At 40.0% G+C, this 13,367-nt stretch overlaps 1 pseudogene; it reads right to left on the reverse strand.

Moving 5' to 3' along the window:
- Positions 1 to 701: 701 nt before the first annotated feature.
- LOC116546082 lies at positions 702 to 13,129 on the reverse strand (annotated as a pseudogene).
- Positions 13,130 to 13,367: the final 238 nt, after the last annotated feature.

Here is a 13,367-nt window from a genome sequence, read left to right on the forward strand (position 1 = left end):
TTTTTTTTTTTTTTTTTTAAGAGACAGAGTCTCACTATGTTGCCCAGACTGAAGTACAGTGGCTACTCACAGGCGTGATCCCACTACTGATCAGCACAGGAGTTTTGACCTGCTCCATTTCCAACCTGGGTGGTTTGCACCTCCTTAGGCAACCTGGTGGTCCCGCGCTCCCGGGAGGTCACCATATTGATGCCAAACTTGGTGCGGGCATAGCACACTACAGCTCAGAACTCCTGGGTTCAAGCGGTCCTCCCACCTGAGCCTCCCAAGAAGCTGGGACTACAGGCATGTGCCACCATGCCCAGCAACATGTACTTTTTTTAAAAAAAGAAAATTATTAAAATTTATGGATAATAAAGGATAATATAAGCCTGTTCAAGTAATTTTTTTTTTAATGATTGAGGCAAAATACTGGAAAAATATATCTAAAATACTGCTTCTGCTTTAAGGTGTCAGTATGGTGGATCATGTTTCCTGTTTTCCAAATATTTTTATAATGTATTTTTGCTTTAAAAAGTAATGTAGTGAAAATATCGGCCAGATAGCCACATAACATGTTACATCTGAACAATTTCAGGTATTTGTAAAGTGACCTAGCTTCAGTTTGAAAAATACCAGCAGCAGAAATCCTACTGATGAGTATTTTCTGTCATGCTTTGAAAAGTTAAGGATCACCTAAAAGCACAACAAAGGACCACTTCGAACCTGCTTAAATGGTAACAAAATTGTCATATTCAGTGATCATTTACAAAACTCATTGTAAATATGAATGTACCTCATCATATATGCTCCCGTTAATATCTGCACCATAGATGGGGGCCACGAAAGTTAAGTTCTTCCAGTACTTGTGTTCCAAATCTTTGTAATCCAAGTATCTTGGAGTGTAGTATCTGTAAAAGGTAAATAAATAAAAGTACAAACCGGTAAGCCGGTTTTAGGGTTTTTCCCACAAAATTGATCTACAATTTTCTTTCTTAAACTTAAAATCCTACTAAAATGAAAATATTGCATGTTGTCAAATTTAACAAGTAAACATATGGATTTACATAGCTATCTGAATATTCTTAAGATTGCTAAATAACTCAGTATCACTTTATATTTTATTAGAAAAATACTTCCATAAAGGCCAGGCTTGGTGGCTCATGCCTATAATCCTAGCACTTTGGGAAGGCGAGGAGGGTGGATCATGAGGTCAGGAGATTGAGACCATCCTGGCCAACATGGTGAAACCCCATCTCTACTAAAAATACCATAAAAAAAAAAATTAGCTGGGCATGGTGGCGCATGCTTATAACCCCAGCTACACAGGAGGCTGAGGCATGGGAATCACTTGAACCCAAGAGGAAGAGGTTGCAGTGAGTCCAGATAGATTGCACCACTGCACTCCAGGCTGGTGACAGAACAAGACTGTTTCAAAAAAAAAAAAAAAAAAGAAAAAGAAAAAGAAAAGGAAAATACTTTCATGGGCCGGGCGCGGTGGCTCACGCCTATAATCCCAGCACTTTGGGAGGCCGAGGCTGGTGGATCACAAGGTCAAGAGATCGAGACCATCCTGGTCAACATGGTGAAACCCCGTCTCTATTAAAAATACAAAACATTAGCTGGGCATGGTGGTGCAGCCTGTAGTCCCAGCTACTTGAGAGGCTGAGGCAGGAGAATTGCTTGAACCCAGGAGGCAGAGGTTGCGGTGAGCCGAGATTGCGCCATTGCACTCCGGCCTGGGTAACAAGAGTGAAACTCCATCTCAAAAAAAGAATACTTTCATGAAAACATGAACAATAGAAGCAGAAAAGTAGTTCAAAAGTCATTATTTTAGCTTTCGAAGTATTTTTTAAATCTTTAATCAACTACACTATGCTAAGAAATTTTACATGTTTATATAAAAATGACATAACACCTAGAGAAACAATGACAAACAATAATCTTGCTAAAAATCCAAGAAAGGAAAGTTAAAATAAGACATTCTGCAGCTATAAGATTGGCAAAGGCTGAATATATTAATGGCAAGAAAATAATGACACCTCTTAGACAACTTAGTGGGAATATATGCTGGTACAACCATTCCAGCATATAATTTTTCAACATGTGTAAAAAGCTTTTAAAAATCGATATATTTGACCCAAAATCTAACTGTAGAAATTTACCCTAACAACACAGGTATGTGTACAGTGACAGTCGACTCAAGATATTTGCTGTACCATTAATTGAAAACACTAGTCAATATCTATCAACTAGTGATTAGCTTAAAAAAAAAAAAAGATACAGAATATAAAACAAGATAGATCTTTTAAAATACTGACATCAAATTCTATCCACAGTGAATAAAGCAGGTTGCAGAACAGTGGGTATACTATATTCTCATTAAATTAAAAAAAAAAAGAAAAAAAAATTATTGTATATTAAGTCAACAGAAAGAAATGCACAACAAATTGTTAATATTAATGGTTATCTCTCACATAGAAATTACAGAAAAGCACTTACTTCTCTGTATTATTAGGAATTTGAACAATAATCTTACCACAAAAAAGGAATACTAATGTTTCTTCAGGAAAAACAAGCAAAGAAAGAAGCAAAGGAGAAAATAATGAAGTTAAAAAGGTATTTAGCACTAGTAGAATCCCTATAAAGTATACTGGATATTTTAGATTGACTAATTATAGAACAACCAACATCTATACTCACTATACCAGGGACCCCAAACTAGTTATTGGTGTAACAAGAAGACCAAATAATGTAACTATATTCAAAATACCGAACAACTTGGCCAGGTGCAATGGCTGACACCTGTAATCCCAGCACTCTGAGAGGCCGAGGCAGGCAGATCACAAGGTCAAAAGACCACTCTGGCCAACATGGTAAAACCCTGTCTCTACTAAAAATACAAAAAATTATCTGGGTGTTGTGGCATGCCCCTGTAGTCCCAGCTAGTCGGGAGGCTGAGGCAGGAGAATCACTTAAAGTCAGGAGGCAGAGGTTGCGGTGAGCCAGGATCTTACCACTGTACTCCAGCCTGAGCAACTGAGTGAGACACCATCTCAAAAAAAAAAGAAAAAGAAAGTTTCATTTCTCCATTAACAAGATCTGAAAGAGTAAGACTCTATTAATGCCCACCAAAAAAATTCAAAAGAAAGGGTTCAAATTATATTAAACATAAAATTTTCAATTTCTTTGGAATAGCCAGAATGTTCCATAGAAGGAATGTAACACACAGAAGTCCTCAAGTAGTATCATGTGCTTACTATATGAAATATAATTTTTTTAAAGAAAGATATCTAAATTCATCCAAAATCTTAATCTCATTCACACCCATCCAGGGAATCTGGAAACTATGTTTTTTTGGTTGGTCTCAGGTTTTGTTTTATTTTGTTTTTGTCAGATTTATGTTTTGATCTGGGGCCTTAATTATCATATCAGAATTTTTTAAAAGAACTTTAATAATAATAATTGTGACAACATTTAAATATACCTACAAATTCATTGACACTCGTCCCTTCAAGAAGTAGGGCTTGATTCTCCTCCCCTTGACTGTAGGCTACACTTAACAACCGGCTTGTAACAAACAGAACACAGCAGGTGTGACAGTGTGTCACTTCTGAAACAGGTCATGAAAAAGACGTGGTTTCCTTCTTGCTATCTCTCTCAGATCACTTGCTCTGGGAGAAGCCAGCTGCCATGACATGAGGAGCGTCCATATGACAAGGAACGGAGGACCTCATCAAAAGCCATGTAAGGGGAGCACTCTTATAAGAGAATCTTCTAGCCACAGTTAAATGCTCAGATGACTGTATGTAGCCCAGCCAACAACCTAATGGCAACCTCACAAGACTCTGAGGCAGAACCACCTAGCTAAGCCACTCTCAGATTCCTGACCTTCAGAAGTTATGGGTTGGTTTAAGCAGCTAAGATTTGGGATAATTTGTTACACAGAAATAAATAACTAATGCAATGGTGGCCTTTCAAGTCATTCAGGGTTTTCTTTTAAAAGTACTGATCTTCTAAAATCATTTAAGGATTAAATGTTGCCAAACACGCACCAAAAAAATTACCCAACAAATATGAATCGTGTAGAATCAAAAACTCATGGCAACTATAAGGTAAGTTCCATTTATAGCCACTATAAATGAGATAATAAAATGAATAACAATTTCTTTCTTTTTTAATTTTTAACTTTTTTTTTTTTTTTTTTAAAAGATGGGGTTTCACCATGTTGGTCAGGCTGGTCTTAACTCCTGACCTCAGTTGATCTGTCCGCTTTGGCCTCCAAAGTGCTTGGATTACAGGTGTGAGCCACTACACCCAGCCAAAATTTTTTTTTTTTTTGAGACGGTGTTTCGCTCTATTGCCCAGGCTGGAGTGCAGTGATGTGATCTTGGCTCACTGGCTCACTGCAACCTCTGCCTCTGGGTTCAAGTGATTCTCTTGTCTCAATTTCTTTAACACTAAGCTAAATGTTCAGGCAACCACCTAAAGAACGGAAAACAGAAATGGTTAAATGAAGGTTGAAAGATCCTGCATGGGAGACTCCTGCTTTTCATTATAAACAGCTCTGTCTACTTCGTTTCTTAACGTATTTACATAAATATTTGAAGGAAACAGAAATAGCAAACTGATTCTACTCACTTGCCACTGTCGGCCATTTGCCTGAACTCCTTCACAGTCATCGCTTTTTTCTGGATGTTGTACTGAGTGAACAGTCCTGACTGCCCTGTGACCATCTGCTGAATTGGTGCTGGAATGAGCAAATCATCAATGTCATCATAGCACTTGGCTTCCACTCCTTAGGAGGAACCACCTAAAAATAAAATAATGAAATAGAGTATCATCTTGAAAATATTCCAAGTAATTTAGCTTTTAAGTATTCTGATAAAATACAACTGAAGAATTTCTCAGTCTATGACAAATGTGTAAAAAAAAATGGTTATTTGCAAAAGAGGAATATGACATTATTCAACACCAAAATGTATTAAGTACTCACTATCCCAAACACTGTACTTATATTAACTCATTTTGAGTAGGTACTATTAACATCTTGATTTTAAAGATAAAATTGAAAGACACACAGAAGTAAAATGACCTGAAGTTAAAATGACTGAAGACTACCTGAGCTGAAATTCTAACAGTTTGAATTCACACTAAGCCATTATGTTAACCTGCCTCTCAATAGATGAAATTATGTTTACATAAATAATTTCTTCCCCAAAGTTCACCTTTATTGAACAGGATCTAAGTATGTAACTATGTGCTTTTATATTATGAGAAAAATAAGTAAATATATAGTCGACATTATATTCTTTATAGACTTCTCACACAGTATGGCAATAGAACAGTAGTATGCTAGTAGATGTTTAATAACCAGCTTTGCAGAAAGGTGGAGGAAACCATGATTTGTAGCTTTTGCCAATTTCCATGGTATAACTACTCCCACCACGGCCAATCTGAACCTACCAATGTGACGTCACTATATATGGAGCTGGAAAGAGACGTCCATTTTTTTTTTCTTTTTGTGAGATGGAGTCTTGCTCTGTTGCCCAGGCTGGAGTGCAGTGGCACGATCTCGGCTCACTGCAACCTCCGCCTCCCAAGTTAAAGCCGTTCTCCTGCCTCAGCCTCCAAGGTAGCTGGGACACAGGCATGCACCATCACGCCCAGCTAATTTTTTTGTATTTTTAGTAGAGATGTAGTTTCACCATGCTGTCCAGGCTGGTCTCAAACTCCTAACCTCAAGTGATCCGCCCACCTCAGCCTCCCATAGTGCTGCGATTACAGACGTGAGCCACTGCACCCAGCCGAGATGTGCACTATTAACTCTCAAATGCCAGTATAAGGTGTCTCAGCACACCACTGTTAACCTGTAGTATTTAAGCACTTAATTACTAAGAAAGAAAAGATCTAGAAACATTAAGACTCAAAACACATATTGATAGGATTTAAAATTAGAAGGTACTGGCCAGCATGGTGGCTCACACCTATAATCTCAGCATTTTGAGAGGTCGAGATGGGTGAATCACTTGAGGCAGGAGTTCTCGACCACCTGGCCAGTATGGTGAAACCCCATCTCTACTAAAAATATTAAAATTAGCCGGGTGTGGTGGCTGGCGCCTATAATCCCAGGTACTCAGGAGGCTCAGGCAGGAGAATTGCTTTGAACCCAGGAGGTAAAGGCTGCAGTGAGCTAAGATCATGCCACCGCACTCCAGCCTGGGTGACAGAGTTAGATTCCATCTCAAAAATTAATAAATAAAATAGGCCAGGCACAGTGGCTCATGCCTGTAATTTCAACACTTTGGGAGGCCGAGGTGGGTGGATCATGAGATCAGGAGATTGAGACCATCCTCGATAACACTGTGAGGCCCAATCTCTACTAAAAATACAAAAAATTAACCAGGCATGGTGGCATGCACCTGTAGTCCCAGCTCCTTGGGAGGCTGAGGCAGGAGAATCACTTGAACCTGGGAGGCAGAGGTTCCAGTTAGCGGAGGTCACGCCATTGCACTCCAGCCTGGCAACAGAGCAAGACTCCATCTCAAAATAAATAAATAAATAAAATAAAATTAGAATGTACAAAGTCATGAAGTAATTCATGAGTTGTGGCTAGTTTTCTTTTTGTTTTTTCTTTTATTTTTGGTAGAGACAGGGTTTCGCCATGTTGCTCAGATTGATCTCAAACTCCTGAGCTCAACTGATCCCCCTGTCCTGGCCTCCCAAAGTGAATTACAGGTGTGAGCCACTGCGCCTGTCCACTTTACCACCTTTAGAAGTTGTTTTAGTTTTTTTAAAACAATCTTTTTAAGGTTTTATTGAAAAATATAGCACACGTAAAAAATGCGTAATCACAAGCACACAGCTTTGTGAATTATTACAAGGCAAACACCAAAGGACCCACTGGCCTCAAGTGATCCACCTACCTTGGCCTTCCAAAGTGCTGGAATTACAGACATGAGTCATTGTGCTTAGTCCTTTTTTATTATATTTTGTAAAGATGTGGTCTTGCTCTGTTGCCAGGGCTGGTCTCGAACTCATGGGCTCAAGCAATCCTCCCTCCTTGGCCTCCCAACATGCTGGAATTACAGGTGTGCGCCACCATGCCCAGCCACACTCAATATTTGAAAAGAATATGGAAAATCGCTGGGCGCGGTGGCTCACACCTGTAATCCTAGCACTTTGGGAGGCCGAGGTGGGTGGCCTCCCAAACTACATTTTCTTGATGACATATTGAAAGGGGAGGGGCACTGTATTTGAGGATGTCATAAAAACTTTTTTCATCAGAAATAAGCCAGAATATCTAAGTTGGAAGAGAAAAATAAGGGAAAATAAAATAAGACAAGAAAAAGTTTTAAAAAATAAAGAAATAAGCCAGAATAAAAAAAAAATAGGACATAGATTTATTCAGGCTCTTCATTAGCAATAAAGGTATCCACAATGAAATTAATATTATGTCTAGAATTAAATGTGTTTTTCTATCTTTAAAAAAAAAAAAACAAGGAAGTTACTTACAAAAAATTTTGTCACAATTTTCTAAAGACAGAGAAGCAAGGCATACAATAAACTTAAAAAACTCCAAATATTACCTTGTGTTTTCTGTGTACGAGTTCATTTAATTTCAATTAAAGAGTTCGAATGGAATATTTTTTCAAAAGTTCAGTTATATCACAAAAATCTTATTTTTGAACTATAACTTGAAATCCTAAAACATCAGATTTTCTTGATTAGGAAAACACAACATACTGAGGTATTTAAAAGATTCCAAAGTTAAATCTTTACGTTTAGTGAATCTAAATGAGGGAAAGCCATTCCTCCTAAAGTTCGTCTAAATGAGGGAAAGCCATTCCTCCTAAAGTTTGCCTTCCTGATTATATCAAAACAGAGCATACATTTTTTTATAACCATCCCGCAAACCAGCCTGGCCCCTATTTTCTCTGTGGGAATTTTTTTTTCTAAAATCTGCATTTGCACTCCTTACTTTGAAATAAATTGCTATTTCTACCATCTACCTAGTGAAGAAGGAGGAGGAGGACAGTGGTGCTTCTTACAATCTTTCTTTACCTTGTGGACAAAGATAATAAGCTGTTTATGAAACTCGTTGAGTGTATAACCTATGGTCCACAACAACCTACGTTCAGATTTCTGTTGGGGACAAATTTCACCCACTTCATATATAAAAAAGGTTCATCATAATCTTCTTCCACAAAAACAGTACAAGTTTTACATTGGAAGAGACTGCCACTTTCCCAGCTTGGAGTATCAGCTTTATAGACAGTCACAGTGTCCAGCCTTCTACTCTAAAAGTAAATGTTAAATCTAAAGCATGAATCTAAGAAATGGAGAAAAGAAAAACCAATCCCAGCTACCTGGGAGGCTGAGGCAGGAGAATTGCTTGAACCCAGGAGGCGGAGGTTGCAGTGAGCCGAGACCCTGGTGCCTGGTGACAGAAAGAAACTCTCCCTCAAAAAAAGAAAAAAAAAAAACCAAAAAAAAAAACCCAAGACAGGCTGTCATCTGAGGCTAAAGTCACTACTATTGGAACTACTGGACCAATTTCTTCAAATCATAAATTAAGACCAATTCATTAAATGTTGTCAATAGTGGATTAACAGGCCAGGCACAGTGGCTCATGCTTGTAATCCCAGCACTTTGGGAGGCCAAGGTGGGAGGATCATTTGAGCTCAGGAGTTCAAGACCAGTCTGGGTAACACAGCAGATCCCATCTCTACAAAAAATAAAAAAATTAGCCAGGCATGGGTAGTCCCACCTTCTTGGGAGGTTGAGGTGGGAGGACTGCTTGAACCTGAAAGTAAGTCATGATCATACCACTCCAGCCTGAGTAACAGGGCAAGACCCTGCCAAAAAAAAAAATAGTGCATTAACAAAGAACATCATGGGTGGCTCGGTTCCCCAGGACTAGCCCCCAAAGCAAACCAGCTTCATTAATGCAGTCTTGATTTTTACAATATGATTTGATTTGGTACAGTTTTATACATCTGCTACTATTGCAACTTCCAGAACAAGAGGGAAAGTGGGTAAAATTGAGCTTATGTGACTTGACATCAAAGATGGCAAAAATGATTTGCAACAGTTTGTTGTATTCCTAATGATGAGTAATAGGAAATTATTAAAGGAGTAAGTAAATGAATATTTCTAACTTTGTCAATGAGTCTCAATTTTAAAAATGAGGCGTGGTCTGGACTCAGGTGTGTTTTGTAATCATAGGTCTTATTAACTTTATTCTGTTACATAATGCAGACAGGGCGCAGGTATGCTCTGTGTGCACGCAGCTCCCTTTTGACAGTAGCTGCTGTTTCCTCTTCTAAAGTTACTGAACGTGCCACCCTACCACAGGACACTCTACTAATCTCAGCGGAACATAGTACATGTTTTCAAGAAACAGAAGTGGGAGAGACCAGGACAAAGCTGCATTCAGAGCCCAGAGAAGAGATGGTCATCCCCCACCTCTGCCCTCCTCCTCCTGGTTTAAGGAATTCTCCTGGCTCAGCCTCCCGAGTAGATGGGACTTACAGGTGCCCGCCACCACGCCTGGCTAAAAATTGTATTTTTGGTAGAGAGAGGGTTTTACCATACTGGCTAGGCTGGTTTCTAACTCCTGACCTCAAGTGATCTGCCCACCTCTGCCTCCCAAACTGCGGGGATTATAGGTGTGAGCACCGCACCTGGCCCAAATGAGATTTTTTTTTTAATGAGCTAACCTAATAAAGAAGTTAAAGAAAGTCATTAAAGAGCTTTAGTTTCCCTTTATTTTCTCTTTATCTTGTTTCCTCTCTCTCTCACCTACCCCTCCTTAATTTTCACCCAACTTAATATTCCCAAATTTTAAAACGTTTCTAGGATAGAGCCAGGAGCCCATGCCTGTAATCCCAGCACTTTGGGAGGCCAAAGGCAGGCAGATCGTTGAGTCCAGGTGTTCAAGACCAGCCTGAGCAACATGGTGAAACTTTGACTCTACAAAAAATACCAAAATTAGCCCGGCATGGTGGTGCACACCTATAATCCCAGCTACTTGCAGGACTGAGGAAGAAGGAGCGCTTGAACCTAGGAGGTCAAGGCTGCAGTGAGCCAATATCACACCACTGCACTCCAGCTTGGGTAACAAAGTGAGACCCTGTCTCAAAAAAACAGAAAAACAATCCAGGCGCGGTGGCACATGCCTGTAGTCCCAGCTACTTGGGAGGCTGAGGCTGCAGGATCGCTTGAGTCCAGGAGTTCTGGATTGTAATGCACTATGCTGATCAGGTGTCTGCACTAAGTTCGGCATCAATATGGCGATCTCCGGGGAGCGGGGGACCACCAGGTTGCCTAAAGAGGGGTGAACCAGCCCAGGTCGGAAATGAAGCAGGTCAAAACTCCCGTGCTGATCAGTAGTGGGACTGTGCTGGTGAATAGCCACTGTTCTCCAGCCTGGGCAACATAGCCAGACCCCATCTCTTAAAAAAATGAAAAATAAAAAACTGTCTACTAAGGACATGAATTTTAGCAAGATACATGGCTGGGCACAGTGGCTCACACCTATAATCCCAGCACTTTGGAAGGCCATGTTGGACAGATCACTTGAGGTCAGGAGCTTGAGACCAGCCTGGCCAATATGGTGAAACTCCATCTCTACTAAAAATATAAAAATTAGCCAGGCATGGTGGCACACGCCTATAATCCCAGCTATTCTGGAGGCTGAGGCAGGAGAATCACTTGAAACTGGGAGGCAGGCAGGGCGTGGTGGCTAAAGCCTGTAATCCCAGCACTTTGGGAGGCCAAGGCAGGCAGATCACGAGCTCAAGAGATGGAGACCATCTGGCTAACATGGTGAAACCCTGTCTCTACTAAAAATACAAAAATCAGCTGGGCGTGGTGGCGTGTGCCTGTCGTCCCAGCTACTCAGGAGGCTGAGGCAGAATTGCTTGAACCCGGGAGGCGGAGGTTGCAGTAAGCCAAAATTGTGCCACTGCACTCCAGCCTGGTGCCTGGCGACAGAGTGAGACTCTGTCTCAAAATAAATAAATAAATAAATAAATAAATATTTTTAAAATAAAAGAAACTGGGAGGCAGAGGTTTCAGTGGGCTGAGATCGAGCCTCTGTACTCCAGTCTGGGAGACAGAGCGAGACTCCATCTTAAAAAAAAAAAAAAATACACAACATAATGACAGGCCTCAGGGTACAGACACCAGAAACAGTCCATTTGCAGGAGGAGTTGAACACCAATCCCAATAGTTCTGGAAGTTCTCTCCTCAACTACCTTGTGTTGTCCATGCTATCTGACCTCCATAGCTGGGGATTTCAAGGAGAATCCTTTACACAAGTGCAGCACAGTAGTTTGGCCTAGCAGCAGGGCTCAGGGATTTATGCCGTGACACTGAGAAGTCTACAGAAACCCAGATTACAAATTTAACATTTAGAACAATAATAAATTGAAATAAGTGCAATAGAATATATTCTTCCAAGGGAAATTTTTTAATTAAAATAGATTTACATTATAGAAGGGACACACAAACCATCTCAGGTTGGATGATGAATTATATCATATAGTGGATCTCTCTTTCAAAGGGCTTACTTTGGACCTATGCACCCAAATGTGTAATGCAGTCCTCAGCACCTCCCTTACCACCCCTATGACTCGGGCCATGTCACTCATACCCAAAGTGCTTAAGCCACTATCATTTTTTTAAAGAATATTATCTGGCACTTGTAAGAATAAGAAAAAGATGAGTATTTTCAAACATATCCAGACCGAAGACAACTTAACCCACCTTCACTGGTCTGGGTCACCATTAGCTCCTCACTAGATAAACACAACCATCCCAGACAAGATGCTTTACTTGTGCTCTGCCCCCCAGAACACCAAATTCATTCTTCACCTAGGAGCCAATGTGATCTGTTCAAAATAATGTCACTAAAATAGCAAAAGAAAGAAACAAACAGTGACCACATCTTCCTCTTTCACTTTAAGCCTGTCAGTGCTTCCCTCTACACTTAAAATCCCAAATGTCTTATGATGGCTGGAAAAGCCCACTGACCACTTTCCTATTCCTCCCACCCACAAAACTCAGGTCAGCCTCCAGGTCTCTGTGCTTGCTATTCTTTTTTTTTTTAATTTAATTTAATTTTATTTTATTTTTGGGCTTGCTATTCTTTCTGTCCCCATATCTTGAAAAAGCTGGGTTCTTTTTATCCTTGGAATCTGTGCTTAAATGTCCTTATCTCAACATCCTAAGATGCTCCCACTAGAATGTAAGCTCCATGGGGGCAAGTGCGTGTTCTGCTCCCCCACATCCCTACCCCTAGCACCTGGCACAGTGTCTGGCACATAGCAGGCACTCTCCACATTTGGTAAACAACCAGAAATAAAAGAGAATAGGTAAGCGTGGAGAGAGAATAAGTCGGTTTGTGGTTGCCTATTGGCTGGGGGTGAGAGCAGGGAATGTGGAATGACTGCTTAATGCATAGGACTTTCTTTGAGGGATGACAAAAATGTTACGGAATTCAATTGAGGTGATGGTTGCACAATTCTGTGAATGTACTCAAAACCAATGAATTGCACACTTTAAATGGATGCAGTATATGGTGTGTATTAGATGGTAAATTATATCAGTAACTGTTATATAAAAAAAAGAAAAGAAAAAACATAGAAGGCAAGAAGAAGGAAGGGAGAGAGAAATTGTGGTTAAGCTTCAGGTTAATAATTGTCTACAAAAAAACTAACAAAATCTATGAATACTCTCACACCTCTGAAACCCATAACTGGATCTCCTTGGTTTCTATGAGCCACCCTTGGTTGGTTTTGACTGTTTTTAAGCCTTAAAACACAACCTAGTATAAACATAACAGTTAAAAGGAAAATAAGATAATTATTATTTAAAGAAATCAAATGTTCCACATGGATTAACAAGAACAAACGTTTTGTAAATTTCTTCCTTTGGAAACAATGTCCCACATCATAAAAACTAAGAATATAAAGCCCATATGACTGTGTTTAATTTAAAGCATCTCAGGATAATCACCTTTGCAAGACCTGCTCCATGGGCTCCTTTAGACTCCCTGTATGCAAGGTATTTGTTGAACTCCCGGAACTCCTGTCATTATCTTACAGCTGGGGTTCAGAGGACTTTCTGTCTCAGCCATCTCCATGATGGCTTGGTCAGTGTCTGCAGAGAAGACAGTAGGGTACACAGAATTGAATTATTATGTGCTTTAGGTCATTTTTCCCAAATACCACATCCAGTTCCCCCAGCAGGAACCCTTCTCTTTCAGTTACTCCCCATTCCCTTCTACCATTCTCAGGGAGACTCCCTCATCTCCACATGAACCCCTGAACAAACAAGAGCCTCTAGTCATTCCAATTGCCAAGTTCCCTATTCCTGGCAGA

Source organism: Sapajus apella, unplaced genomic scaffold (assembly GCF_009761245.1).
Source record: "Sapajus apella isolate SASKATOON/1434 unplaced genomic scaffold, GSC_monkey_1.0 scaffold571, whole genome shotgun sequence".
NCBI classification, from domain to species: Eukaryota; Metazoa; Chordata; class Mammalia; order Primates; family Cebidae; genus Sapajus; species Sapajus apella.